The sequence below is a fragment of the Tupaia chinensis genome, unplaced genomic scaffold (assembly GCF_000334495.1).
Source record: "Tupaia chinensis unplaced genomic scaffold, TupChi_1.0 Scaffold000066_1, whole genome shotgun sequence".
NCBI lineage: Eukaryota > Metazoa > Chordata > Mammalia > Scandentia > Tupaiidae > Tupaia > Tupaia belangeri.
In genome coordinates this window covers 5,791,114-5,817,776 of record NW_006159525.1, presented here as the reverse complement: position 1 = coordinate 5,817,776, position 26,663 = coordinate 5,791,114, and the positions used below count along the sequence as shown (strand labels likewise).

The 26,663-nt window shown below is 45.4% G+C and overlaps 1 protein-coding gene across 3 annotated transcripts in view; it reads left to right on the top strand.

The window, feature by feature from the left end:
* The window catches only part of TSHZ2 (teashirt zinc finger homeobox 2), a 520,012-nt gene that overhangs the window by 84,398 nt on the left and 408,951 nt on the right, over positions 1-26,663 (top strand). The gene's annotated exons all lie outside the window — the stretch shown is intronic.

Sequence of the window (26,663 nt, the reverse complement as noted above, 5' to 3'; positions counted from 1 at the left end):
GATGTCCTTTGTAGGTAACTTGATGTTTCTCTCTTGCCAACCTTAGTATCTTGTCTTTGTCTGTGGTTTTGGTCAGCCTGGCTATAATGTGTCTTGGAGAAGATCTCGTTGGGTTGATTCTATTTGGGGTCCCTTGTATTCCTTGGGACTGGACCTTTGAGTGGCTCTCTAGGTTTGGAAAGTTTTCTTGCAGGATTTCATGGAATAGATTATCAATGTCCTATGAGTCTCTTCACCTTCTGGGATACCAGTTACCCGGATGTTTGGACATTCGATGGAATCTAGTGTTTCTCATATGCTGTTCTCATTTAGTTGGGCAATTTTCTCAGTCTCTGTGGTGGATTTTCCTAGGCCAGCATCTTCTCTTCTGCATCACTAGTTCTCAGGAGCCATGGAGGAGTCTCCTTCCGAAGGCCTGCCCCTTGACTCTCCACTTGAGCTTGTGGGCTGGATGCTGAATTATCAGTAGAAAATCTTCATTTCTCTTTTTTCCCTGAAATCACTAGTTCTCAGGAGTCATGGGGGCGTCTTCTTCTCCTCTTGCTATCCTTCTCTATACTCTTCCCTTCTCCCCCCCAGTTCCACACTGTCTTCAGCATCCCTAACTATTTTCACTGCTAATTCTAATGTTAAAGGGGGAAAAAGCAGCTATGTGTCTTTATAGAAGTAAAAGTGAGTGTAAGCGTATTCGACTGCACATAGAAAATCACTGGGGACACATCAACCAAACTGATCAAGTGGTTCCTCCAGGGTTTTGTTCTACGGGAGGGACGTGCAATTACGTTTCACGCCGTACTTACGCCGGGCCCAGCAGGAGCTGGTTTGGCCTCGCAAGGCATATTCGTTCATGTCCAGGCACATTTCTGGTTGTCAGAACAGGAAGTGGAGGAGAGCCGCTGGGTGTGTAGGTGGGGACCCGCCATGTTGCTGATCATCTCGCCATGTCAGGACGGCCCGCAGGACAGAGCACCTTCCTGCTCCGATGTCAGTATTTCCAAGATGGAGAAACTCTTCTTCGTGTCATTATTGCACCTTCAGTTTGTAACAATAAGGATTCATTATACTTTTTTAAAAAACAATCTGTGGAACACAGTTTCAACTCTGACATGAGTGGGAATGCTGTTGCTGCTGCCTTTAAAGCTCAAATCAAAGTTACAACTTTAACATCAATAGCTTTGTCATTCAGACGGAACATCCTTTTCCCTCCATCAGCAAAATAATTTTTCATATTGGAATGTAGCATTTCTATTTATTTGTCTTTCCGAAGAATTTATAGCCATCACTAAACCAGACAATCCAATAATAATTTGCCCCATTTTGCAGATTGGAAAGCTAAGAGCCAAGGAAGGTTCCTTGTTTAGATACCCAGCTGATATCTAAACAATAAACCATGTTTATTTTGGTTCAAAAAAATTCGAATGTATGCATAATTTTTGTAATATATGTTTTCTTTGATCTTTTTGAAGACCCTTTGTACTTTTTCTCACAAGAAAGGAATATTTCCATTTGGAGATAATTCCTCTCTTTGTCATGTCCTGCTCTGTCATGTCGTCCTGGTGCCCAGTCTTTGGACTCCTCAAAATTCTGAGTACCACGATGATCTCAAGTATGACTGGGAGGCATGGGCCTTGAGTGAGGTTTCCCGTGAAGAGGGGAGGGGTGTTATAAAGTCTCCTGTGGGCATCTGAGTGACTCCAGGGCAGAGGGGGTGGCTGACCCCAGCACCAAGTCTCGACGTTGTCTGTCCTCAGTCCTGTTTTGGCCAGTTCCAAAGGGTAGGACACAGAGCCTTCAGGGATGCAGACTGGGTTGCAGGTGTGTTATTGTCTGACTTACTTTATTTTTCAAAAGTGAATCCCAGTATGTGTCAGGACAGGGTAGGTTAGGCTGTGGAAAGAACAGTCCCCAGATCTCAGCAGCGTGAAACCACAAAGCTATTTCTCACTCACACTGCAGGCTTGCTGTGGGCCGGCTGGGACTCTGGTCCACCCACAGTCTGAGAGGCAAGCTGGCTAGAGCAGCCACTGGCCCCGTGACAGAGCCAAGAGAGCATGCGAAGCATATCCCAACTCTTGGAGAGACACCTGCCACTTCTGGTCATGGTGTTGTTGGACTTCAAAAGGGTGGGGAGGTCAGGAACCAGCAGTTAGCATAATAGCTATGTCGCTGGACTCCCACGTAGTCGACCGCGGTTCGTGTCCCGGACCCGGTGGCTTAAAACTCACGCCGGGCGCGTGTGCGTGAGTGCCCAAGATCCCGAGAGGAGAATGGAGGAGAAGGGATTGCGGCGTGACCATCCCCCCTGGGGGGTGATTTCTTGCTTTCTGTCTCTGTCTCTCTCTGTCTGTCTGGCGAGCGCACGCGCCCTACAGTGAAAATCTCTCAAAAAAAAAAAAAAAGGGGGGGGAGGGCACACACAGAACAGCCCCTGGAATCCAGAAGAAGAGACTCAGGACGCTTGGGAATGCTTTAACGATTCCCACAGTCCACGGAGTTTGGTGTAAAACTCATCCGCTACACTGGATTCCTGGGTCCTTTGGAGAAGCTGCAGGATCTTGTGACTTCACCACAACTGCACAGTACAGTGACAGTTGGGGAATGAAAGTATTCATAAATAGCCACTCTGTGTAGGTGGGGCAGTTGCTCTGCAGTTCACAGGCCCCACCTGTCCTGTCCCACTCGCCGAGGACTCAGTTTGGTCCCTGCAGGAACACGACTGGAGACTCTTAAAGTAAAACCTGGCCCAGTGGTAGCGGTTTGACTGTGAGAATGATCCCCTTACAGCTAGGTGAATCGAGTCTCAGGGCCTGTTCCTAGACCCGCAAATCAGAATAAGAGGCTTCACCTCAGAGGACATTGAGGAGGAGGAAGTGTGGAAATCACAGAATGCATCTCGCCGGGTGTCCGGGACAGGACAACACAACTGCTGGTCTGGAACAGGACAACACAACTGCTGGGTGTCCAGGACAGAACAACACAACTGCTAGGTGTCCAGGACAGGACAACACAACTGCTGGGTGTCCAGGATAGGACAACACAACTGCTGGGTGTCCAGGACAGAACAACACAACTGCTGGTCTGGAACAGGAGAGCACAGCTGCTGGGTGTCCGGGACAGGACAACACAACTGCTGGATGTCCGGGACAGAACAACACAACTGCTGGTCTGGAACAGGACAACACAACTGCTTGGTGTCCGGGACATAACTGCTGGGTGTTCGGGACAGGACAACACAACTGCTGGGTGTCCAGGACAGGACAACACAACTGCTGGGTGTCCAGGACAGGACAACACAACTGCTGGTCTGGAACAGGATAACACAACTGCTGGGTGTTCGGGACAGGACAACACAACTGCTGGGTGTCCAGGACAGGACAACACAACTGCTGGGTGTCCAGGACAGGACAACACAACTGCTGGTCTGGAACAGGATAACACAACTGCTGGGTGTTCGGGACAGGACAACACAACTGCTGGGTGTCCAGGACAGGACAACACAACTGCTGGGTGTCCAGGACAGGACAACACAACTGCTGGTCTGGAACAGGATAACACAACTGCTGGGTGTTCGGGACAGGACAACACAACTGCTGGGTGTCCAGGACAGGACAACACAACTGCTGGTCTGGAACAGGACAACACAACTGCTGGGTGTCCAGGACAGAACAACACAACTGCTAGGTGTCCAGGACAGGACAACACAACTTCTGGGTGTCCGGGACAGGACAACACAACTGCTGGGTGTCCAGGACAGGACACAGCTGCTGTATCAGGACACGAAGTACAACCCTACCTTTACCTTGAACGTCCACAGAAAACGGGTCACACCATAAATGCTGGAGGACAAATACTGTCTCCTCCCCTTTTCTGTATCTGTTTCCTGTCTTATAAAGCGAAAGGATCAGACCAGAAACTTTCTGAGATCCCTTCCAATTCTGACATTCTGGGACTCCAAGACCCGAGGAGGGCCCCCAGATTCCCTCTTCAGCTTTCAAAGCATTCCCGATGCACGCTGCAGTGTGTGTCTGGAGAGTGTTATCTGTCAAGGGGTTGCTGGCAGGGGGGAGACCCGAGGCCAGACTCAGGCAAGCATGGGAACAGCCTTAACCGCAAACTCTGGCCTTGAACCCATCCAGGCAACCCTGACAGGAGCCAACTGTGCACGTCTGCCAATGAGCCTTCCCAGGAGATGTTCTAGAACCCTCCTTGTGACCTCTGCCACCACCTCAGCCACTACCTGGACCCGTCTTCTCTTTCACGGCACTTAGTGACTAGCAAAAGGCCCCAGCCATGCTTAAGGCCAGGGCTTCGTTTCCCTCTCGGACTGCCTTGCCTTGAGCAGGGTGGTGTGGAGACAGAGAGAGCATCGCCCTGAACTGAAATGTTCACCATTAACCAGACAGTGAAAACGGCGGACGGAAGTTTGTGCGGTGAATACAGAGGAAGCGAACCCCGTTAACGATCCAGGAAATCCTCTTTGTAAGTTCATTTCGATTTTTCCAAATGAGTCAGTGTTTGACGTAAAAAAATAAACCAACCAAACAAACAAACAAACAAACCACCCTGGGAGCTCAGCCCGCGTAGTAGAGTGGACTGGCGCTGGCAGCAGCAGGCCTGCGCTAACCGGCTTGAGTGCCATAAGCCTAGTCCCCTCAGAGCGCCCAGTCCTCACCTCTAACGTGGGGTGGTACTGTTGCCCTGTGGTCTCGGGAAGGGGCTGTGGTACATTCTCCGTCTCAAGAGATGGACGGGGGGAGGGTCATGAGAAAACATGGCCCCAGTATTGCAAGAGCTTCTGATTTATCTTGGATACATTTTGAAAACCTAAATATTTATGTGAGATCTCCTAGTGTTTAGATGCTGACATTAAACTGGATGCGTCTTTGGCTCCTCTAAAGTAGACACCCTCTAACTCCTCAAATACCAAGGAGGAGCACGGCTTTATGAAGGTAGACGCATGTTTCTGTCTCCTGTAAAAGTCTGAGTGGGTGTCTGAGAGCTAGCAGGGCAACACTCAGTGTTGGGGTTTCAGACCCTTCTGCCTTAATCTGCCAACGTAACATCAGGCTTCCTTTGAGCATGACCCACGATGGCTGCTGAAGCTCCGACCATCAAGTTCACATTTCAACAGGCAGGAAAGGAATAGAACAGTGGAGCACGTATTCCTCTCTCTAAAGGTATAATCTAGAAATCACACCTTTCACTTCCCATTGGCTAGAGTCACACAGCTAGTGTCACGTGGCTACCTCTTTCTCACAAAGACTGGGGTATGGACTCACTGAAGAATCAGGAGATCTAGGACTGAAAGAAAAATAGAGAAAAGCCACGAGTAATCAGAACGTTTAAAAACCACTATGATAATGAAGCTTACCACTGCTATGGTCCATTGGGGGCGCTAGAAAAGAGCCGCTCTCTGTTGAGGCTGTGATAAGAGAGGGCCACTGCAGTGTGACCTTCTCTATGCTAAGATTCTTACTGGCGTCCGTGTCAGAGCACGCGCTGAGCAGCGCCGATGCAGGGGTGGGGCGCTCCGTGTTAGGTGCTAAACGTGCGCGGACTTTCTCTGACACCCAGTAACCCTGCAAGGTAGACATTGTCATCACCTACACTCGGCCGTGGGAGCCCGAGTCAGAAAGGGAGAGGTGACGTGGCCATGTTTGCGGGCTTGTCAGCGTCTGAGTGGGCTTCGTCTCAGCTCTGACACCAGCTGCTCTCGCTCTGTGCTGGGGGAAGCTGATGCGACCTTCCTGGCCTCACAGCTCCGTGCCCTCCTGTGCCTTGTCACATGCAGAGGAGGAGCCCAGGAGCAGCCAAACCCAGGACACACAGCCCAGCCCAGATTAGGGGGACTGGGAAGGCCTAGGACCAGCGCAGGCTCATTCTGGGCCCGCCCCACTGTTCTTTGATCTGTGTTTTCTTCAGTTACAAATTCTTCTACCTACTTAGATTTTTAAAGAAGAAAGAGGGAGAGGAGGAGCGAAATAATGACTTCGTAGCCGGAACTGCTTTTCTTCAACATCACGAGTAATTGTTTGCTTGCTCCGTCTAGGAAGGCACGGCCCTCTCATCTTCTGCCCGGGACTTGGCAAGCCACTTCCCATCACCCCTGGCTTGTCTTTCTTCAGCATGCACGTTCCGCGTAATCCATCACCGGGGTCATTATCCTGCCTCTGATCAAGGGTGGAATGGAAAAACTCCCTCTCCCTTCAACACCTACCACCAGTCTTTGATTTGTCAGGCGTGGGCAGGAGGGAAGTTTCCGGCGAATGACCTCAGCCTCTCTCCCTCCAGAGCCCCCACAGCCCTTCCCCATGGTCAGCTTGCCAAGTGAAAACCCAAACGGGGCTCTTTGGAAACTGTCGGCGATGGCGTCTAGTTCACCCTCTGCAGAAAAGCTTTGCTTTTTATTTTATTTTTAATTGACACATAATAATTGCATGGACTTACAGGGACAGCATGATGTTTCTATACATGTATCCAACGTGTAATGATCAAACCAGGCTAATTAGCATGCCCGGTAGCTCAAACATTTATCATTTCTTTGTGTTGGGAACATTTTAAATCTCCTCTCCTAACTCTTTTGATACACAGTAAGTTATTGTTACCTATAGGATCCTGCTGGGCCAGAGCACTTTAGAACTGTAACTTTGTACCAATTCACCAACATCTCTGATCTGCCCCTTCCTCTCTGCCTTTCCCAGCCTCTGATAAACCCCATTCCACTCTCCACTTACATAAGAGCAACTTTTTTATCATCCACATATGAGTGGGCATTGCAGTATTTGTCTTTCTGCCAGCACCTCCCCTTTCCTGTGGTCCTTTAGTGGAGGTTCCCATAGCTGCTTGACACACACCTCCACCCACCTGCGTGGCTTGCATCTGCTCGGGTGCAACATGCCCTGCATTACAAGATGGTTCAATAAGAACAAACTGCATTTTGTTTTTCATCCAAATAAAGTAGGTCAGAGATTCACCCAGCTGGCCAATAAACTAGGGCAGGGCTTCTCTCATCTTCGGTGCTATTGACACTGGGGGCCAGAGCGAGCTGCGTTCTGGGTTTTCTCATGCATTGCATGATGTTTATCTGCAGGCCTGGCCTCGACCTCCCTCATGCCAGGAGCAACCTTTCTTAGACATCTAGTCGTGCCTACCAAAATGCCTCTAGACATTGCTATATGTCCGTTGGGGCTGGAGTAATTCTGGGTGGTGTTTGACAACCCATTCAACTATTTACATTGTAGCTGTTACCAAAGTAACATATGCATAACACAAAATTGAGCATTTAAGGCATTTCTAAGTGTATAGATCAGAAATATCACGTCTATTTTTATTGTTATACAACCAATCTGCAGAAACTTTGCATCTTGCAAAACTGAAGCTCTGTATCCATTGAACGACTACTGCCCTGGTCTTCACTCCCAGTCTCCTTTCTCGGGGCCCTGGAAACCATCATTCTACTTTATGTCTCTAGGAGTTTTACTGTTCTGGGTACCTCATATGAGGGAAATCATCCCGCATGTCTTTTCATGGCTGGCTGTTTTATGCAATTTAATGTCCTCAGAGTTTTTCCATTTCACAGCATACGTCAGAATTTTCTTCCTTTTGAAGGCTAAGTAATATTCCAATGTATATGCGTACCACATGTTTATCCACCTGTTGATTGTTGCTTGGGTTACTTTGACCCCTTGGCTCTCATAAATGATGCTGCTATGAACATGGGTGTGCAAATATCTCTTTGAGACCCTGCCTCCATTTGTTGTGGATATATGAGGGGACTTACAAAGTTCATGGAAAAAAATGGAATTAAAGTATGAATTCATTTGGGTGAAGAAAAAAAGTTTTGAAACCCATGCATAGTTCCCTCATAAAACTCATTTTCCATGACCTTTTTGAAGACCCATTTGTATGCCTGGAAATAGGATCAAGCCCATTACATTTCTTAAAACAGCTTTGTGGAAATATAATTCCCATACCATAAAATTACCTTAAAGGATAACATTCAACGATGTTTCAGATGTTCCCAGAGTTGTGCAATGACTACCACAATCTAATGTGAGAACATTTTCATCACCCCAAGAAGAAACCTCACCCCCATTAGCAGTCTCTCCTCACTTCTCCCGCCCCCAGCCCTTGGCAGCCACCAGCCGCATTCTGTCTCTATAGATTTGCCTATTTGGGGACATTTCTTATAAATGGACTCATCCAATATAGGTCTTTTGCATCTGGCTCCTTTCCTTTAGCATGTTTTCAAAGTCCGTCCGTGTTGAGGCATGTTTTCACATGTATCAATACTTCTTTCCTTCCTCTGGATGACTAATATCCCGTTGGATGCATGTGACTATGCCATATTTTGTTTATACATTCCTCTGTCCCCTGAGAGACACTGGGGTGACTTCCTCTGTCCCCACTACTTTGTTTGTGTTTTTGTTTTCTTTTGTTTCTTTATGATTGGATATGTCTAGCCTCATAGCATTCAGAATTTACCTTTTTTTTTTCTCCACCAAATGTCAGATTTCAAATTTCCATGAAAATGTAGCCCAGGCAATTGGTCTAGGGGTGCTGACTACAGATTTACCAACACCCTCCACTTCTATTCCTCCAAATAAATAAGAATAACTGCTTCCACTCAGCTTAAAAACTGTATACTTATGTACACTGTGCATGTGTGTGTGTGTGTGTGTGTGTGAACCTTGTTCCCCTTCTCTATTTCTAATAGAATAGACTTGTACTCTTTAGGGAGATCAATAGGAGGGGTAACAACCGATTATACTAGAGAAAGAAAATTTTAAAAGACTCTTTGGAAATAGCACATACATAAAACATTTCTGAACTCTCTGCAAATGCAGGAATGACGCCTCGATGCAGGGGATCTGTGCCAAAGTAAAAGTCTGCTCAGACTTTTATGAATTTCAGTGTCAGTGGCAAGATGCTCGCGCCAGCATCGGTGAAAGCTGCTGTATCTGGGCCGTGTTGTCCAGCGCGAGGACGCCCACGCCGTGTGAAGATGGGCCACTCTGTCTGCTGAGGGACACCCTGAACTTGGAGTGTTTTTTGTTCTTCCTTTTCCTTTCTCTTGTTTTTCTCTTCTTTCTTCTTTATTTCTTGTAATTTTTTTTTTTTAGAAGTTTTTGCTATAGGGCACGTGCACTCACCAGAAAGACAGAGACAAAGAGACAGAAAGTGAGAAATCACCCCCAGGGGGCATGCCCACACCACAATCCCTTCTCCATTCTCCTCCCAGGATCTTGGGCAGACATGCACATGCGCCCAGCATGAGTTTAAGGCCGCTGGATCTGGAACTCAAACTGTGGTCAACTACATGGAAGTCCAACAACATAGCCATTACTCCAACTGCTGGTCCCTATATTTTGTAATTTTTCTATAGAGTGTACATAGAGAGGGAGTGAGAGAGCATTCCTTTATGGAGATGGCCATGCCACAATCCCTTATCCTGCATTCTCCTCTCAGGATTTGGGACCACACACACACTCACCCCCAGAGCGTTTCTCAGTCCTCTGAGTCTGGGACTCAAACTGTCCAGTGGAACTGCCATGTGGGATCCCACTGCCTTACCCATTACTCAACCACTTGCTGGCCCACAGAGCATCTTCTGCACCATGACTCCTGGCCATGAGTTCAACAGCATTTTGGTTTTAATGATTGGTGGGTTAAAAGATTTTTAGGGACAACATAGCTCCTCACTCTGGATATGAGAGAGATCGAAGTCAGAAGCAAATTGAATTGAGAGAAGATTGCACTGGCAGAAGCTCTGCCGTGTGGACAATTATCTCATAACTTGAGCAATGGACAAACTTCCCCTTCCCACTCCCATGTCACACGTACACAGCCGTGGACGCACTCTGTTACAAGGGAAGTAGAGAAACTTGTCATCTGTTTGATCATCGGCCTGGAGTAAGAATCCGCCTGTCACTTGTTTAGGATAATGGCTGAATTTTCCCGTTTTCAATTGAAGCTTGGCAGTTCCGATGTGTGAGATTGCTCTCAAATAACTGAAAGAAATCCACACATTCCACCCATTGTCAAACTCATTTAGCAGATTATTCTAAGACTAAAGTAGGGGAAGAGAGCTTGTGCTATGAATCTTAAGAAAATATTACTGAGTGTGAACAAAAGCAAATGCGTAGAACTTTCAAATGTCAGAAAGAAAACTTGGAAGTTTTTCGAGGGAAGCATTTGCAAACCTAAGTGCACAGAGAGCAGGTAGGAAAAAAACAGGGGGGCGGGGGACAGGCAGCAGTGTCAGGAGGTGGTGGGGCCTTAGGAGGCGCTAGGAGGGAGTCCAGTCATGGCTTACCAGGTCACACGTGTTCTTACGACACTTGCAAAAACAAGCTACTTAACTTTAATTTGTTAATAGAGCTGTCACTTTTCTGTCTGACATCCTTCTTCCTCTATACTTCCCCTTTTGCTGGGGTGTTGGGTGCCATGAGACTTAAATCAGGTGTTTTGAATCCATAGGCCTTGAGCAATTTGTGAGATTGCTCTCAAATAACTGAAAGAAATCCACACATTCCACCCATTGTCAAACTCATTTAGCAGATTATTCTAAGACTAAAGTAGGGGAAGAGAGCTTGTGCTATGAATCTTAAGAAAATATTACCGAGTGTGAACAAAAGCAAATGCGTAGAACTTTCAAATGTCAGAAAGAAAACTTGGAAGTTTTTCGAGGGAAGCATTTGCAAACCTAAGTGCACAGAGAGCAGGTAGGAAAAAAACAGGGGGGCGGGGGACAGGCAGCAGTGTCAGGAGGTGGTGGGGCCTTAGGAGGCGCTAGGAGGGAGTCCAGTCATGGCTTACCAGGTCACACGTGTTCTTACGACACTTGCAAAAACAAGCTACTTAACTTTAATTTGTTAATAGAGCTGTCACTTTTCTGTCTGACATCCTTCTTCCTCTATACTTCCCCTTTTGCTGGGGTGTTGGGTGCCATGAGACTTAAATCAGGTGTTTTAATCCATAGGCCTTGAGCAATTTTTTTTTTTTTGTATGTTCTCCTCCAGTATTAGGAAAACCACAAACAGGTTCTAGTTAAATTTTGCATTATTTTTCTTACAGAAAGGTCTTCCCGAGGTTTTTAAATCTTCAAGCTCTGCAAAACCAGCAGGCCAGGTACGCATTGCTGCCAAATGGAAAGTTCAGACTCATCTAAAGGAGGCGACTTTTCTTGGTTCCTGACTGTCATTGTCAGGTAGAACTCAGAGGGCCCCGTGTAGTCAGTCCTCTTGAAAGAGGTCAGAAATCCAGACTTTCACGTCAACTCTTCTGATTTCAAAATGTTGATTACTGCCAAAATGAAACCAATTCGAGAGCCTGGTGGTGTCCTCATCCCCAGGTTAACCCCACCCCTTGCCATCACTGATGAAAAGGTAAATGGACCGCTCAAAACCAACAAACCACCTATCTGCACCATCCCCCTCCACTGTTTTTTTAAAAATTATTTATTAATCTTATTTTATTATTATTAGTTTTAGAGATTTTTGCTATAGGGCACATGCACTTGCTAGAGAGACAAAGAGAGACATAGAGACAGGAAGCAAGAAATTGCCCCCCAAGGGGGATGGCCATGCCTCAGTCCCTTCTCCTTTAGTCTCCTCTTGAGATTTGGGCACACACAACATGCACCTGGCATGAGTCAAGCCTCCCCTTCCAGGACTAGAACCATGGCTGGCCATGTGGGAGTCCAGCGACATAACCATTACACCAGTTGTTGATCCCTGTTATTATTATTAAAATTGCTAAAGTACATGTGTGGTAACCAGTGAGAGAGAGAGAGAGACAGAGAGAAAGAGAGACAGAGAGATAAAGCAAGCTGCCAGGTCTGGGATTTGAACCATGGTCAGCCGTGTGGGAGTCCAGCTCCTTAACTACCACACCACCTGCTAGCCAAGCCCTCCATTGGATTTAAAGTACATTTGAATTTCCCCAAAGTTCAGCTCTTGGTTTACACTATCCACAACAGCCGTATTCAGGTTCAGGGTTAGAAGACGGTGCCCGCGGTGGAATCCACCTGACTGTACCAGGATGCTGAAGACAATTTGCTAAAAGTTACGATAATCCAGACAAGACATTCCAGATCCTCATTCGAATAAAATTTCAAACCAGGCTGTGGTATGGTGGTTAAAGTAGCTAAGTCCCACTTGGCCGGTGCACGATTTAAGTCCTGGACCCAACAGCTTGAGAAACACATTGGGTGCGTGTGCATACTGGAAATTCCCAAAGGAGGAAGGAAAAGGGTTGTGTTTTGACCATTCTCCATGGGGGGAGGGGCGTGATTTTTCTCTTTCTCTCCCTCTCTGGCAAGCACACAGGTTCTCTGGCAAATTTAAACAAGATGAGGAAGGAAGGAAAAAGACTTCAAAAAGTGGTGTGGGGTTTTGGCGTTAGTTAATTCTTTTTCTTGTATGGACCTTGGGTGGTGTGCAGTCCTTCGAGGTGAGAAAACTGCCTGTTTCCACTCCTCTCCCTGCTGGATTGTTGGCTGAGTTTTCTCCTCTGCCTCAAATGCTTCCAGTTATTTCTGTGCTGGAACCTTCTTATCATTGAGATCTCAACTGCTAAGTTACCTCTTTAGAAACTCTTTCTTAGCTAAATTAACCAACTCCTAGCTCTTTATCCAAGGGTTGGTAAGCTATAGCCTGTGGTTCCAATTCAGCCTGTTTCCTGATTTTGTAAATAAAGCTTTATTGGCACCCAACCACATTCATTTTGTCAATGGTTGCTTTTGTGCTACCGGAGCAGAACTGACTGGTGGCCCCAGAGATGGTGTAGCCCGTGACTCCCAAACCATGTTCTTTTTCAAATATGTTTTTTTAATCGCCAGAGGATGTGATTGCTTGCCAGAGAGAGAGAAGGGGAGAGAAAGAAAGCACGTGCCCCCTAGTGGGGCGTGGTCCTGCCACAATTCCTTCACCTCCATCTCTCCATCCCATAGGGATTTGGGGCACACAAACATGTACCTGGCATGATTTTCAACTGTGGGTAGCCATGTGGGATCCCACTTTCCATGCATAGCACTTAATTGCTGAACTACAGGGCCAGCCCCCAAAACTATTTTCTACCTGGCTTTTTTTCTTCTAAGAGATTTTTACTATAGGGCATGTGTACTTGCTGGAGAGACAGAAAGACAGACAGAAAGTGAGAAATCACCCCCCCCCCGGGTGATATGGCCATGCTATAATCCCTTCTCCTTCATTCTCCTCTCAGGATTTTGGATATGGGACCAGCAGTTAGCATAATGGCTATGTCGCTGGACTCCCACGTAGTCGACCGTGGTTCGCGTCCCGGACCCGGTGGCTTAAAACTCACGCCGGGTGTGAGTGCGTGAGTGCCCAAGATCCCGAGAGGAGAATGGAGGAGAAGGGATTGCGGTGTGGCCATCCCCCCTGGGGGGTGATTTCCTGCTTTCTGTCTCTATGTCTCTGTCTGGCGAGCGCACGCGCCCTATAGCGAAAATCTCTCCAAAAAAAAAAAAAAAAAAGGATTTTGGGTATGCACACATGTGCACCTGGTGTCAGTTTCAAGTCACAGGGTCCAGGACTCAAACTGTGGTCAACCATGTGGGAGTACGTAACCGTTAGGCCATCTGCTGGTCCCTCTACTTGGTCCTAAATGTTCACCAGGTCCTGAGACTCTCCATTGCCCTGTTTAATTTCTTCACAGAAATGATTATCTGAAATGCCTGTTTGCTTACTTATTTTCAACTTCTACTGTTGTTATAAAAGCTCCTCCAAAGACTTTCTTCCCCTGTACCTAGAACGCAGTGAGCACACAACATGTTTTGGGTTGAGCAAACTGAATCCAATATGTCAGCCTTTCTCTGAAAGCCGAGAGAGCTCCTGGAGCTTTTATGAAGAGGTGGGCACTGAGGCTGCCGCTTCTCAGTGAACCTGGACTAGCACGCAGGTGTTATCACTCTGCTCATGGACACTGGACCACCATGCACACTGTGGCCTGAGGCTGCTGCTTCTCAGTGAACCTGGACTAGCACGCAGGTGTTATCACTCTGCTCATGGACACTGGACCACCATGCACACTGCGGCAGGCGAGGCCTAGGCACCAAACCCTTGACCTCGATGGAAATAAACCAAGATGTGAAACCAATGAAAATCAGCATGGCGTGATGACCGTGCCTGTCATTGCCTCCAGTGCTGCTGTCACTTCTTTTCTTTCTTTTTTATGCAAGTGAGAGGCAGAGACAGAGACAGAGAGAGAAGAGAGAGAGAAAAAGAGAAAGAGAGAATGACGGGCACCCTCAGTAGGATCTCCATGCCACAATCCCTCACCCCCCAGCCTTCCTAGCTAGCTGGGATCATGGGCCCACACAGCCAGCGCGCACAGTCTGACAGGGACCCAAGCCCACAGTCGTCCATACGAACTCAGCTTTGCTTGAGCAGCGCATTACTGACACACCACTGAGCTGGCCCCAACGCCACTGCCAATAACAAGAGCCAACTCCAATTCATCAAGAAAAGAAAGCCTACTGGCTCAGCTCTCTTCTAAGCCACCCACCATTTTGTTTGATTCCTGTCTAACCAAATGGATGAGTTTCTTTGTCTTAGGTTTCAGCCTGCGTACGAGAGATATCACTTACCTACATCTCACAGTGATGCCAACCCCACCACGTAGGACTCCATGTCCTTGCCTTCCCTGCTGGAAGTAAATACCCACACTCCATCCACCCCATCTCTACTCCACCCTGATGTATCAGAACCACCTTCAACTGCTCTTTTGTCTTGTGTGCCTGAACACCAGTGCAGACTGGACCCTAGCACAGAATTCAGAACCTTAGGGTTTGTTTAGTGGCTTCTTGTCCCTTCTCCCTGTTTGTCTTCCTCCTATTTTAAGTGAGCTCCTTCTCATCCCCATTTCTATACTTCTCTCTTTTGCCCAATGTTTGTTTGACCTAAGTTGAGTCTCGAGTACCAAGCACCGTGCTGGGAGTCGGACCAGCCATGGACAGCTCCATTATAATTTCCCAGAACCTTAGAACCTTCCTTTGGGAAGTCCCACACCATACAGAAATAAGCCTATTAAAATGCACTTGCTTGTGATGTTAAAGATGTTTTTCTCTTTCAACAAATTATGATAATTCATTTGCTTTTGAAATGATTGATTACAACTAAGTTTTCTTTTTCTATGTCTCAATCAAGGCATATTTGGTTAGGTCTCCAAGGATGGGAAACTCCTTGAAGTCTTGAGAGGCCATTGAGATGTTGATATACCGTCCACACCACACTCAAACTCCTCACATCTGAGCAGCCCTGGTCGCTCACAGATACAGTAGGGAATCCCTTAGACCTGGTTCTGGTTGTCTGGAGCCCAGGTTCCAGGGGCTGTGAGATAGGTAAGCAGGTAGTTACTGGCCACCATGACGGACGATGGCAGGACCTAAACAAGACTCGAGGTTAGGGGGTAATGGATGGCATCAGGAAGACCTCCCCAGAGAAAGGACTGTCTTAGATGAGTCTTGAAGAATGCAAACTTGGACAGACAAGAATGTGAAGTTCTCTGTTGAAAAGGTCCACAGGGTAATATCTTTCACTCGATTGACATGCACTGCATGCTTGCCGAAAAAATGTACAGTATGTTATATGGTTATAGTGCTTAAATGTAAATAAGTAATCATAAAGTAAATTTTAAAAAATAAAATATTTTAATTAAAAAACAAGAACATAAAGTGAAAAGGTCTGATGACAACTCCTCCTTTCTTATTTTTTAATTGGCTGGAAGGCATGAATGGTTGCCAGAGACAGACAGAGACACAGAGAGAGGGAGAGGGCGAAAGCGCTCCCGTGGGCATGGTCAGGTTGCAATCCCTCCTCCGCTATTTCTCCATCCTGTTGGGGTCTCGGGCACTCAATGACTTGGGCCTGGGATTTGAACCTCCTCTTCCGCCATATGGGAAACAGAACTCGTAACGGCTAGGCCACAGGCCAGCCTAATTCTGCCTCTCTAAACCAATCCCCGCCCCCCAATTAGCTTTGATAAATTGATTTAACCCACACAGGAAGTCACCAGAAGCCACAACCGTGGCAGGCAGCAGAGTCTGTGGAACCCAGTGCAAAATCAAAATGCGGAGCCGCTTTCAAATTCCAAGATGGCCGCAGCAGACTCTGAAACCAAGTGTGGGCTCTCTGAGTGCCACCCCCTGCCTGCAGGATGGGACGGAGTCACAAAGCTGGCCCTGACAGTTGTCCTAGAACGAGGTCAGTGTCATTCCATAGACAGCAGGAGCAAGAGGCGCCGTCTGGTACGTAGTAGGTACTCAGCAAAGCTTTGTCGAATTAGGCAGTTTCTCTCTTTTTTATTTCTTGGAAACAGACTTGGCCAGTGGCACCTGTCTGTAAGTGAGCAGTGCCTGTGGCATCTTCCCTTTCTAGAAACTCAGCGCAGACGTGAAGGTCCAGACCCAGCCAGGAAATGGGACCAGCGCCGCTGCCTTTTGTTTGGAGATGGCTCTGGGTTGCTACGTTTGGTCGTGCGGTCGGTGTGTCAGCAGCGTGTGGGCGTGCGCGTGTATTTCCTCCTGGTGGTGATCTCTCTTCACGTCCTATCCTGACCGCGGATGATGATACACTGATACTAAACAAAAGCCATTTTTAGTAAGGCTTATTGAGTGTATTTCCAGAAGCTCCCGCACAATGACACGCGCACATTTTTCCCCGTCTGCAAACGCGAGTCGCCTCGAATTGCCAAGCCAGGTAGAGTGAGAGCGTGGGTAACTCTTAAACGCATTAAATCCCTGGAAATATTAGATCCTCTGCAACAGATGAGGTTCGGTGGTGCAGCTCATTAGCATTTGAACAAATTTGTGAGACTTTTAAGGCGTGTTGTTGGATTGAGCTAAGTAGACTAATGCAGTGAATTCCAGGCCCTAATGGCTCCATTTATCAAGGGAGCAGGTTTTAACATAATGCATAAACCTTTCTCACATGGCCATTTTACTATGCATTTAATTCTATTGCAACATGGTGCTTCAGGCAGAGGAAATGAAGAACTTAAACAAGGTTAACATTCCGAGAAAAGACTAAGAAAAAATCAATACCCCCCTCCTTCCCCAAATAAAAGATGATTTACAAAAATGGAAATCTATATTGATGACAGAATCTTACGGATGACAAAATGTACCAATGATGTTTGGTGACTGGGACATGAGCTGTCGTTTCCATTGAATTTATACCCAGTTTCAGGGATAATGTTATAAAAGTGTTTTAGTGGGATTAATGAAAGGTTATTAATTGGTTAAAGGCCATTCTGGAGCTTTGAGATTTATTTTGAGGGCAGTGACAATTTCTGTCGCATTACCCCCATCTTCACCTTCTCACCGACTTCAGTGTTGTCTTTCTCTCTGCGCGTGCTTCGTCAGAGGAGGTGAAGTAGTCATCTTCCCTCCCCCTTGGGAAGACATGCCAGGATTTAACTCTGAAACTTCATCTTCTTGGACTATCCAGTTGCTCAGGAGTTTTGTTGTGTCTGTTAGTGATTTAAAAATACCCTAACTTCATGACGTCTGCAGAGGCAGCACCGCGGTTTGGTCTTCCAAGGAGGTAACCCCCCAGAAGCTCACCTCAGGCTGGATCCGGCCATGTGCTGAGGTCGGGTTTGTATCGTGCAGGGTGCTGTGTATACGTGAGAGGGCATGGTTTTGCTGGTGAGCTGCCCAGAGCTACGTCACAATATGAATTTGCAGTATCTCTGTTGAACTGCAGCCTCTCTGCCTGCCAGGGTCGTTATGAGGCAGTGCCCATGGAACAGGTGTCTCTTTACAAATGACTTTTGGGTTTCTATTTATGCAGCTATTAAGAACCTAAAGAAGTCACTTAAATTTTTCAGATATCCCTCACTGCATTTTATGAGGGAAAATATATGCTTTGGTGGAATCATAAATTTAGGGGTTTTTGAAGGCTGTAAAATATCTCTCTTACAAATGTCAAGGGCCCATGGAATATAAGTTATTTTCTCAGGAGATGTTACCGTGCAATTTAGATTGAAAATACTTTCCCACTAATGTCTAAAACAGGGCCACGATGGTTCAGTCTATTCAAACGATCATCTAAGATTATTCCTTTAAAAAGTTGAGTCTTCCTAATTTTCATCCCTCCCTCCTGAAAATGGTTTTCTAGATGGTGCTTGGTAGGACATGTGTAATAGCAGCACGAAGTACACTGAGTTAAATAGCTGGGAGGAGACTGGATTTCTAGCACTCAAAAAATGTAATGTCGGAGCTTAAGCCAGTCTCACAGTTAGTCTTCCACCTTTGGAAAGCTCAGAAGAAAAAATGAATAAGAAGATTAAAAAATAAAATCAGAAGGGAGAAAGTGCTTAAGATAGTGTTTCATAAAACTCAGTTTAAAAATATGAAAATGTTCTTCTTGTAGTCAAAGCATCATTTAAAAGTAATAAACCTTGGGACCAGCAGATGGCATAGTAGGCAAGGCGCTAGACTCCTACATGACCGACACCCAGTTCTGGCAACGTGAAACTCATGCCAGGCGCTTGTGCGTGGGTGCCCAAAATCTCAGGAGGAGAATGGAGAAGGAATTGCAGTGTAGCCATCCCCTGTAGGAAGTGATTTCTCACTTTCCCTCTCATTGACAAATGCCCATGACCTATAGCAAAAACCTTAAAAAAAAAAAAAAAGTATTGAAAACCAAATGCATGGGAAGCAAAGGTAACCCCCCAGAAGCTCACCTCAGGCTGGATCCGGCCATGTGCTGAGGTCGGGTTTGTATCGTGCAGGGTGCTGTGTATACGTGAGAGGGCATGGTTTTGCTGGTGAGCTGCCCAGAGCTACGTCACAATATGAATTTGCAGTATCTCTGTTGAACTGCAGCCTCTCTGCCTGCCAGGGTCGTTATGAGGCAGTGCCCATGGAACAGGTGTCTCTTTACAAATGACTTTTGGGTTTCTATTTATGCAGCTATTAAGAACCTAAAGAAGTCACTTAAATTTTTCAGATATCCCTCACTGCATTTTATGAGGGAAAATATATGCTTTGGTGGAATCATAAATTTAGGGGTTTTTGAAGGCTGTAAAATATCTCTCTTACAAATGTCAAGGGCCCATGGAATATAAGTTATTTTCTCAGGAGATGTTACCGTGCAATTTAGATTGAAAATACTTTCCCACTAATGTCTAAAACAGGGCCACGATGGTTCAGTCTATTCAAACGATCATCTAAGATTATTCCTTTAAAAAGTTGAGTCTTCCTAATTTTCATCCCTCCCTCCTGAAAATGGTTTTCTAGATGGTGCTTGGTAGGACATGTGTAATAGCAGCACGAAGTACACTGAGTTAAATAGCTGGGAGGAGACTGGATTTCTAGCACTCAAAAAATGTAATGTCGGAGCTTAAGCCAGTCTCACAGTTAGTCTTCCACCTTTGGAAAGCTCAGAAGAAAAAATGAATAAGAAGATTAAAAAATAAAATCAGAAGGGAGAAAGTGCTTAAGATAGTGTTTCATAAAACTCAGTTTAAAAATATGAAAATGTTCTTCTTGTAGTCAAAGCATCATTTAAAAGTAATAAACCTTGGGACCAGCAGATGGCATAGTAGGCAAGGCGCTAGACTCCTACATGACCGACACCCAGTTCTGGCAACGTGAAACTCATGCCAGGCGCTTGTGCGTGGGTGCCCAAAATCTCAGGAGGAGAATGGAGAAGGAATTGCAGTGTAGCCATCCCCTGTAGGAAGTGATTTCTCACTTTCCCTCTCATTGACAAATGCCCATGACCTATCAAAAACCTTAAAAAAAAAAAAAAAAAGTATTGAAAACCAAATGCATGGGAAGCAATAGGCAGATTTCCTGCCATATCCAGACCACATTCACAGATAGGACTGGCCCAGGCTACCTTTCTCTTTGCAGTCTTCCCTTGATTCTTGAAGCAGTGTTTCACTTTCCAGTCATCCGGTACTTCCATCCATCTTCATCCTTATCGTTATCTAGCGGCCGCTTCTTTCTTATTTGCTCCTCAACTCAACAGAGTGTACCTTACAGATAGGGACGAGATCTCAGTTTCCTATAGCAGAGCTAAGGAAATTCAAAGAACATTCATGAATGAATTCACCAATGAATGCAGTATCAATGCAAACTAGGGCCTTATTTGGAGTTCTAGGCCTATTGATGAAAGGTAGAAGGAAAAAAAAATAACAAGAAAGCAATGGCTGTGTCGAGAACTTTCAATCGGTTCTCCTTTTTCAGGCATGTGGAAGACTCCTGCCTCTCCTTCAGTAGGGCTCAGCTGCAGACTAAGCATCAGGAAGAGGGAGCCCACTGGAAGGCTCCCTGTATATTCACGGAGCTGAACCCAAAGGCGTTCAGTTCCTGCCTAGTGGCTTGTCAAGGGACATCTGGAGTCACTCCAGCAGAGGAGCCTAAGATATGTGAGGGAAAAGACACAGAATCATGGACACAATGCTGTACATGAAGTCTGGACTTCTCTAATCCATCCATCCGTCAATCCCAGCAGCAGGTCATAGGGATTCTTGAGAGACTCCCTTCATAGAGCCGTTGGGCAGGATTCTCTTTCTTGACTTTCGTTATAAATGTGTCACCAATCTTGGACCTCTCTGCTACTGACAGGTTGTATTTATTTTTCCTATGTTCTTTTTGTGGATTCAATTTAAAACATCATCCAACAAGGTTCTAGAAAGACTCCAGGCTTCCCAGTGAGAAGCTTTCCAAATGGCATGATTCTTTGGACTTGGCAATAGAAAGAGACTTTTTCTTTTATGATTTATGTTCAAATTCCATTTTGAAATCAACAAATGTGCTTCATCCAATCACCTCGAACCTTGGAAAGATGGTCCACTCCAAATAAAGGTTAACAACCTTCATGTTTAATTCCCAAGTTGTTCTGAGGTCAATCTCCCAATTACAGGTTGTATCATTTTTTTTTATTTAAATAAGTTACTCTGAGCTGAAGTTAATAACACATAAGCAAGAATTAGCAAAGCTTTAAGGAAAAAAAAAAAAGCCCATCTATTGTCCAAGGAACTCTATGAAGAGGTATATTTTTAAACTCTACCAGAGAGCAACTGTGAGTGAAAGAAGAAAGTGGGAGCTTGTATTCCTTAAAGCTGTTTCTAATTCTCAACTAAGCCCCATCATCAGTTAACCTCTCTGATTTTGTCAGTTCATCTGTAAAATGGAAATGAACAGTATCTCCCCACAGGGCTATCATGAGGATAAAATAAGATAATCTCCAGGAAACTACTTGGCAAATTTAAAGTGCTGTATCAACACGAGATCGTCACCAAAAATGGGAGTGTGTGAGGGTCCTGAGCACAGAAAGGAAGTTAGAGAAGATTCTGGGGTGTTCCAAATTGAGAAAGGAAATAATACAAGTAGAGATAGCCATCATAATAGTTATTTTGTGATGATGTTATTTCAGAGCATCGGCAAGTCATATATTATATTTAACTTGGGTGTTTACAGCTATATGAACTTGTCAAAACATTTTAAATACTGTAAAGTACTCTAAAATTTTGCTCTGCAAATATGTTATAAATGCACATTCCTTTAGATATATGAAGGGACTTTTGAAGGAGCATGGAAAAATAGAATTAAAGTATGAGTTTATTTTGGTGCAAAAAAAAAATCCAGGTATAGTTTTTTTCACAATAATTTTTTTCACAATTTTTCATAAACTTTTTGAAGAGCTCCCTTCCTTTAATAAACATTAATATATAGGAACATAAAATAATACAGAACATATCTTATGGTCAATTTAAAGATTTTTAGAGGGTTTTTTTTTTTATTTTACTCTAAGTGTTGACTTACTACATTTCTAACTCAGCCCATGTAGAAGCAGGGCCTTCACAGTATAATCTAATTATTTAAGTGAGAGTGTTGGACATTGTATATTTCAGGTTCTACTTCTCATTTTTTCTTAAATTCTTGCCAGTAACTGTAAGTGAATGGAGATTATGTGTGAGGAGAGGGGTATGTGTTTGCGCACATGCATGTATGCAAAAATCAAAACTGATTTGCCCAGGCACTCAATTTGAGCACAAAATCACAGGCATGAATATGCAAGGAAATTTGAATGTGTGTTTGTCAGCAACTGAATATTTGGCAAGGGGGGAAATTAAAATAGATTGCACTTGGAGCTCAAGGAAAGAAGAATAAACACAAATTTACAGGTGAGTGTTAGCAAACAGCATATATATTGAATAGTCGTCTGAAATAGACCCGTCTGAACCCGGTAGGAAATTGACATTCTGTTTGTGCCGCTGTGTATTAGAACTGGAAGCCTCAAGTTATGTTTCTCAATAGCGATGCAGCAAATTACTATATCCACATGGCAGGCACTTGGCTCTTAAGAGCTGTTAAGATTGAGGGTTATTTGAGGCATTTAAAATAAAAATTTCAGGTAGGATCAAATCAACCTGGTCAAACAAACAAAAAAATAGTCAACAGGTATTTATGACACAATTATTTATCTATGCATTCTTTTAACTCTCTGACTAGATTAGAATGGGAAAAAGAATCAAAACCTAAGAAGAGGGACTAGACCTCTGGCCCTGGCTCGGAAGGTCAAAAGATAATGAGCAAGGGCTTTGGAGTCGCCTACACCCGCTGAACACTCCTCTCTTTAGGTAAGATCCACATTCAATGTGAGTGTTAGGTTTTGAAGACAGCCCATTAGGCAAATGTCATGTACAGTCAGAATTGCCTTTGAAATTTTCTTAAATCGTTTCCGTTAAGCTTTCACTTTTTTATTGCTAAATTTAAAAATTTTAAGCACCTCTATGCCATTAGGAGATACACACTTATTATCAGGGCCGACCTGTGGCCTGATGGTGAAGGCAGCTGGACCCCACAGGGTTGAATGCACAGTTTGAGTCCCAGGCCCAGCAGTATGAGAAATACACCAGGCATGTGTGTGTGTACATGCCTATAATCCCAAAAGGAGGGAGAGGTGGAGGAGAAGGGATTGCAGTGTGAGGGGTGATTTTGAAATTTTCTTCTCTCTCTCTCTCTGGTGAGTGCACAAGCCCACTGGCAAGATCAAAAAAGAAAGAAATTTACTATCAGTCGAGGCCTACACCGACTAGATTTTGTAAAGCCTTCCTTCATCATTTCTGCGCCTGTAAAAGTTTGAGAACTGTTGTGATAAAGGGACAGCTAAAGAGAAGGTCCGTAGGGGCCAGCAGGTAGCATGGTGGTTAAGGCACTGGACTCCCACATGGCTGACCACAGTTCAAATGCCAGATCTGGTAACTTGAAACTCACTCAGGGTGTACATGCATGCATGCCCAAAATCTCAGGAGGAGAATAGAGGAGAGATTGTGGCGTGGCCATGCCCTGTGGAGGTTGGGAGGATAGCTCCTCACGTTCCCTCTCTCTGTCTCTCTCTGGAAAAAAACCTTAAAGAAAAGGAAAGGAGAGGAAGTCTGTATGAGCTGTCTGGACTTTGGAGACATCCAGCCTTTAAGATACTGTTGGATATCCAGTGTGCAGGGTGCGGCTGAGACTTGAGAGTGCCTGCAGCCTTTGCTGTAGCCAGTTGTAACAACAAGCCTCCCACCTTCATGCATGCTAACAGATTTATTTGATGTCTGGAGGATTAAATGCAACAGTGGGTGGCAACTTTCTTAGAGTTAAGTTCGAGAATAAGTACGAAAGTTGCACGTGCTTGGTGACACTTCCTCACATGTAAGCTCTTACTCCACGTACTTAACCTCACTGTGCTGGACCACCTTGTTTTCAGGATGAGGAGACACATAACACCTACTGAAGGGAGCTGTCGACACCATAAAAATGATCATGCATGAAGAGTGACTAGCGGACAGGTAGCAGAAAATTTAAAAATAGCGATTATTGGGGCTGGCAGGTGGCAGGTGGTTAAGGCACTGGACTCCCACATGGCTGACCATGATTCAAGTCCCAGACTTGGTGGCTTGCTCTCTCACTTTCCCTTTCTCTCTCTCTGGTCAAATTAAAATATGTAAATAAATAAATACATTAAAATTTAATGAGTAATTCTTTAAAAATAGAGTGACTACTATTTCATTACAAATTATTGTCATTGTTGCAATAACCAGTGTTACTTTTATGCTCTGTGACTTGGGACATGTTATCAAATCTTTCTGAGCTTTAGTCATTCATCCGTCAAAGGGGTGCATGGTATATTTTCCTCCTGCCTTGAAGAGCTGCAGATAGGACAAAAAGAGACAAAGAGTCTGAAAGGTGCCAAAGATGATACGAGAGGAAGAGGAAAACAAAATAATAGAATGCAACACCCGAATCCCAAGACTTCAGTTTCAGAGATGATCTGAAGGACATGGTGGGTGACTGAACAGCGATGCTGTCAGGGCCCCAGGGAGGTGATGGATGGTTGAATTTGACCCAGTGTCCTCCCTAGTGTTAGTGGCCAAGTATGTCCAGCTGTTTCTTCTTATGGTCAATGAAACGAGAGGCAGAGGCTGGAGAGGAAGGAAGTTTATTTCTGTAACTGGTTAAAAGGAGACAGCAAGCACATCAAACTGTCTTGAAAAGCTCAATGTGTTCTTGCACTTATAGGTACAAGATTCAAGCACATGCAAATCATTCCTCACTGCAGTCCATCAGGGGCCGTGGCTTTCTCCTGAGTAATTGTCTGGATTCCTTCAAATACCCATTCCTGGTTTCTTATCTGACTATTCTTAAATAGACCCTCCTATGACCCAGTACTTGGTCAGATGGCTCTCCTTAGAAGCTTTCTGAATTTCAAAATGGCTGCCGCCCTGCTAACCCTTAAACCTTAGTGGCCAGCTTCACTAGGAAAACGCCTTATCCTTTGGACAGAGGAGCAGACACCTCCCTGTTGAAGGTGTAGGAATGTACATTATTCCTGAGAAATGCTACTTTTTGAAGTGGTCTTACGCAGCCGACAGAAATGTGTAGGCCTCCAGCCCAAGTGGTAAGAAACGTAACTTAATTTTTTTTTTTTTTTTTCCACTGCTGAGTTTGATTCTTAGGAGCATCTCAGCCACTGGATGACAGAAACTGTACCTCAGTCAAGTTAGGGGACCTCAGTTAATTCAACTCCCGAGATTGCAGCCACGCTGCAGGGGGCTCAGCACATCCAAGGGCTGGGGTGGGCAGGAGGCCATCGTGGTTCTCAGTGTTACCTGTGTCTAGACTGACTTCCACAGGCCTGTGTGGTTTCCCTTCTAATCTCTGATCAAAGGCTGTTCTGCAACTTCTAGGACGTTCCCAGCAATGTCTCAGACACTCTTATCTACAGCCTGTAGTAAGTTCCAGTCCTGTTACTGAACCATGGAGTGGGAGTGGGCAGGGAGGGCGCTGGGTTGGGGCAGGTGGAGCTTCTCCACCAGGCATTCCAACAGAGGTCTCTTCTGTTCTTGAATCCCCAAATCCCGCAGAAGGATGAATTTATTTGCAGCCTTCCACCTCACCCCACCCCAGTGACTAAGAACTCAAACCAGCAGGTAGCAAGAGGGAGGAGGAACCCAAAGCCCCCTCATGCACTCCAATGTCTGGATGTCTAAGGTGTCTCTGCTACTTTCTCACAACCTTTCTACGCAGTGCCGAGGAATCTTTATCTTCTGGGTAAAAGGAAATGGGAAATGGAGGTGAAATAAACCTCCGTCTATCACATTTTGTTCTCCAGAAGCTGTGGTTTTTAAATGTGAGGGTGTCTACTTTTAAATCCCCAAACCAAGATCATAGTTCTTGCTTGTGCTTAGTACTCCACAGCACCAAGTTTGAGGCCAGGGTCACCTCTTCCAGCCAGGGCTGGAAAAGCCAAAGAAGGTCTCCCTGAAGAAGCAGGCCCACTCTCATATTTCAAAAACATTACCCAGCAAGGATGTTTAAAGACCTCGCCCAGCATCCAAGACTCCTAAAGGAGTCGAAGGTGCCCCCTCATTCTGCCCCAACCTGTGAGGTTCGATGAGGACCAATGAATTGCTCTGGTCCTTTAATGGCAATGTCAATAGTTTGACTCGTGGGGATTGGGGTCTGGTGAATCCAGATTCGACTCTCTCTTAAATCACTGATAGTGCACGATTGAAATGACTAATTTCCCCCAATCACACCCTGTTCTGCTACATTCCGAAAGGAGCCAAGTCGTTTTTTCTGCTTTGTCATTGAGCAGGGTTTTATTCTGTAAGAAGCGATTATAATTCAGAGAGAAACAACTCTAGGCGTGAAATGGTGAAATAACTCCAGCATCACTTGCAATCTCCAGTTGAGGTCTACAGATGAACTTCAGGGTAGAATTTAAATACTTTCCACCTGCCCAGACTTGAGGAGTGACTCCGAGAAGGATGCTCTTTCCTCTGAGCCCTGCTGGGTAGTGAGCTACATCATCCTCCATGCCAAAGACATACTGTGGCAGATAGTCATGTCAGTACCCACTCCCAGAACCCACTGCTCTCCCCTAGGCCGCTTCCAGAGCTTTCTAACGCATGCTTCACTCCGTCTCTGACCAGCTCCCATTTGACCGTGTTCATCCTGCAACCAAGTGGCTCTCTTGAAAATACAGATAGGATAGAAACATCACTCTGTGGAGGGAACAGCAGGTGGTGAAATGGTTACATTGTTGAACTCCCAAGTGGTCAACTGTGGTTCAAGTCCCAGACCCAGCAGCTTAAAACTCACGTGTGTGTGTGTGTGTGTGTTTGTGCATGTA